We start from the raw sequence: 5000 nt of genomic DNA, 5'->3' as shown, positions 1-5000 counted from the left end.
CTGGAAATGTTTATAATGCCATATCTTTAATTTAAAGTTTCTAAGAGTTATCATTATGGCTAAGACAATAGTTAAGGTTTAAGGAACAAAAAAAAAAAAAAAAAAAAAGTCTGCATGCAACATGGAACTCTCTTTCCCTTTGTGGCAATGATTATTTCATTCGTTAATCTGAAATGTGCACTAGTTAGCCTACTGGCTAGTACAGTGGTAATGTGTTCGCCTAGCATTCGCATAGCAGCAGATCGATCCCCACCCGGGACCGTGAGTTTAAGCTATTTACTAGGGAGGCCACTGTTATGGTTGGGAACCACAGTGGGGGACTGGACTTGCCTTTCTGACGTTCTGGTATCTATTCTGATGAAACTAGAACTGAAACAATTTTTACCTTTAACTAAATATACAGGTTGTATAACCATTAACAGTTTTGCATGAATGAAACATCAGCCAGGGAAGTAATCTTAAAAACTTCCACCGATGCAAATGTAAGAAATCAAAATTGACAATCTATACAGGTTGGTCAAAGGAGCAAAAAAGCCTTTGCCATCATGAAGCAATCTTTATCCATGAGCCAAAGGCAATAAAAAACTGGAGCAGAAAATGTCAATATTCGTGTATTTTTAGAATAAAAAAAGGACATAGTATTGGAACACAATATCTATTCATTTCAGAAGCTTTGCCGTGATAGCAAATTACCATATAGTTTTTTTTTTTTATAATAATGGGTTGCAGGGAAACATTATGCAAAAAAAAAAAAGAAAAAAAAAAGAAAGAAAGAAAAAAAAAAGATCGAGCATGTTGCAATTGAAGCTATATCAATCAATATCAATCTAATAGTAAGGACTTCCCCATCATGAGGCTCAATACTACACAGTACCCTATAAGTTTTATTCCAGCTGTGACCAAGTTGTGGAATGATCTTCCTAATCCGGTAGTTGAACCAGTGGAACTTCAAAAGTTCAAACTTAATGTTTTTATGTTGAACAGGCTGACATAAGTCTTTGTATTAATGTTGCTACTGTTTTTAAAATATTTTATTGTTAATTTTTTCTCATACCGTTTTTTATTTTCTTTCCTCACTTGGGCTTATAGCATCTTGCTTTTCCAACTAGGGCTGTAGCTTGGCTAATAATAATAATAATAATAATAATAATAATAATAATAATAATAATAATAATAATAATAACGATATCTTGAAGTTTTGTGTTCAGTTATTTTTACTGTCTCTATGAAAAGTATTTTTCCGAATATTGTTATTTCATTGTACTTTCCAATGAAATAAATTGCATTCTATCTATATAAATAGTTCGTATCTCTTTTATTGCTAAAAAACGGTTCCAATGAACGTTAGAACATGAGTAGTTGTTGATGATGATGACGATGATAATAATAATAATAATAATAATAATAATAATAATAATAATAACAATAATAATAATAAATAACAATAGTAATAAAAACAACAACAACAACAACAATAATAATATTAATAATAATAATAATAACAACAACAACAACGACGACGACGACGACGATGATGATGATGAAAATAATAACAACAATATTAATAAGGTTTTCATTATGGTATGCTTCTCTCGCAAATATTTGCGTGCAAATCTATATACATTGATTTCTCGTCGTGGCTAGTAACTGCGCTAGCCTTGGTAAAGAATTCCATGAACGGAATTCCAGATCTAAAGACATTTTTTTCCAGCTGAATTATCAGAACTTATTGAGACTCGCTTCAATCATTTCACAAGAAAGACTTTAATGAATTCCAACATTAAGATCAGGGAACAGAGGTTAATAACATATTCCAATCCTCTTTGTTAAACATTTACATACTAGAGTACGCGATCCGTCAAAATGGTGGTGAAATATTTAGATATGCAGACTCACACTCATTCAACCCTTTCCATTCCCCCCCCTTTTCCATAACTACAATACGGCAGTTGTGGTTTACGAGTGTACCTCTTAGGGTACCCCCCTCGCACTAGGATAAGACTACTCCCTTTCCCTACTACCCAAGGGATAGGGAGAGCCCGAGTAGTTATACGCCTGGCAATGCCACTCACCGTGACCAGAAAGATATATATATATATATATATATATATATATATATATATATATACATATATATATGTATATATATACATATATACATGTATATATACACATATACATGTATATATATACATATATATGCATATAAACATATATATGTATATATATACGTAAATATATATGCATATATATATATACATATATACAGTATATATGTATATGTACATATAAATGTGTATATATATATATATATATATATATATATATATATATATATACATATACAGTATATATGTGTATATATATGTAAATATATACATATATATGTATATATATGTATATATATGTATACGTATATATATATATACACACATATATGTATTTATATCTATCCAGACACTTGCTCCTTATTACATTGGCGAGATGATGTTGATATTAATTAACCATTTCAAGGAACTAAGAGACAAATCCTTTCCCTTTATTTACATCATTAAGTGTCGAGTAAAAATTTCGCTTTAAAATCTTAGGCGATGCATTAGAATTCTTCTAAGATATTTTCAAAGTAACATATCCTTCAAAAAATTTTTTTTTTTTTTTTTTTTTTTTTTTTTTTTTTTTTTTTTTTTTTTTTTTTTTTTTACTCTCTCCCCATTACGCAAACTCCCATTCGCTCAGTGTCATAGATATTTTCAAAGTAACACATCCTTCAAGATTTTTTTTTTTTTTATTTTTTATTTTTTTTTTTTTTTTTGCATCTCTCCCCATTACGCAAACTCCCCTTCGCCCAGTGTCATACCGGCACATTGGCTTCAAAGCTGATTATAGCGAGAGGCGAGCCGAGTGGAAAACTCTGGAAGAACGAGGGAAAGCCAGCGGAGAGAGAGAGAGAGAGATTAACCAGTGAACTATAAATACGCCATTGCTTGTTACTGTAACACGATTTTTGCGCTAGAAGTTTCCAAAGGAAGGTTAAGATGAAACTCAATATTTTTACGATGTTCGTGAGTAATAATTTTTAAAACGGTTTAAATATATATATATATATATATATATATATATATATATATATATATATATATATATATATATACACACACACACACACACACACACACACACATATATATATATATATATATATATTATATATATATAAATTATGATCAGCACCCCAAGCACCTCTGCGCCCAAGTCCCCTCTGCGCCCAAACCCCCCTCTGCGCCCAAGCCCCCTCTCCACTCAAGCTAGGTCCGAGGAGTACCAGGCTATAGCTGCTGATGGGCTTAACAGATAGATCTATAGGCTCCCCCAAACCCCTCAACCTTATCTCACAAGGATGGTTAGGTTGCAGCGACCAAAGGAAGTAACAAGTTTGCGCGGGACTCGAACCCCAGTCTGGCAATCACCAGGCCACCCCAATCCTGAAGTATAATCGAAGAAATATACATTTTGCAGCAACTTATTCCTTGTGATTTAAACTCACAAATTCGAGTGTTGTCTAATTAATGCTTTCGTATTTGAAATAAAAAAATTCTATTCAACGCATGTGGAAGATACCCAGGCCTACATGGCTGAGGACTATGAAGCGTGAAGTAGGAAATGATGAATGGAGATGTATCGAATTAAAAAGCTCAAGATAAAGACGACTGGCGAAATTTAACCGAGGCCCTTTGTGTCCAATAGGCGGTGGAGGAGATGAGGATTTAAACGCCTGTAAAGTTAAAGGAGAATATTTTGCAGTGGTAGAAACTGTTTGAGAATATTTTATAGAAGCTCTTGTTTAGTAGTAAAGAACCTATTATAAAATGTATGTTTTAGAATCTTATATAAAATCTATGTTTGTAAGCGGTATGCACGAACTTCAATTAACTTTCGAAATATTAATTTTTGGTGCCATATCAATTCCAATTTAGATAATTTGAGAAACTAAATATTTTGTACAGCACAAGACAGATTAGCTACATTCGTTATCCAATCATGAAATATAAGATAAAATGAAACAAGGGTCGTAATAAAAACCTTTCTTGTTCATATCCAAGTTTCTTAAATAGTCAGATACCGGAATTTTATTGAATCTTTACACAAATTTTACTTCGTTTAGCAACCCAAACCGGTCTATATTCAGGTAAATAATTATCATTATTACTAGCCAAGCTACAACCTTTGTTGGAAAAGTGAGATGCTATAAGCCCAAGGGGTCCAACAGGGAAAATAGCCCAGTGAGAAAAGGAAATAAGGAAATAAATACACGATAAGAAAAAGTTAACAATAAATCATTTTAAAAACAATAACAAGATCAAAAGAGTTAAGTCATATATAAATTATAAAAAGACCCATGTCAGCCTGTTCAACACAAAAACAACCTGCTGCAATTTTGAACATTTGAAGGTCTACTGATTCAACTTACAAACTTAAGAGGTGTTTTTGAAGATTGCTTATTAATTTTCTAAGTTGAACTCGCAATTTAAATTCACCTTTAAGAGCAAATTCTATTTTTGAGCTTAATAGAAATCTGGCTTTGAGTCACTTAGTAACTTCGTATAACATATTGCGCAAAATACAAACCTATAAGATTTAACGTTATTGTTCAAGCCAGATTATCCCTCCAAATTAAGGCCCGCATTCAAATATCAAGCCATTATCTAAAGAATACAAATTTCTCATATTCACAGGTTTAAAGGCCGCTCGATGAACAGCATAGGCAAGGGACAGTAACATTACCCTATCAAGCAGAAGACTGACCATATTTACATATGATCAGCGCCCATAAGCCCCCTCTGTACCCAAGATAAGACTAAGGAGGGTCAGGCAATGGCTGCCGATGGACTCAGCAGATAGACCTATAGGCTCACCCAAACCCTCAATTCTTATCTCACAAGGATGGTGAAATTTCAGCGACCAAAGAAACTAACGAGTTTGAGCGTGACTCGAACCCCAGT

The sequence above is a fragment of the Palaemon carinicauda genome, chromosome 35 (genome assembly GCF_036898095.1).
Source record: "Palaemon carinicauda isolate YSFRI2023 chromosome 35, ASM3689809v2, whole genome shotgun sequence".
NCBI classification, from domain to species: Eukaryota; Metazoa; Arthropoda; class Malacostraca; order Decapoda; family Palaemonidae; genus Palaemon; species Palaemon carinicauda.
The sequence above is the reverse complement of the archived record's forward strand: the minus strand, read 5'-3'. Positions refer to the sequence as shown.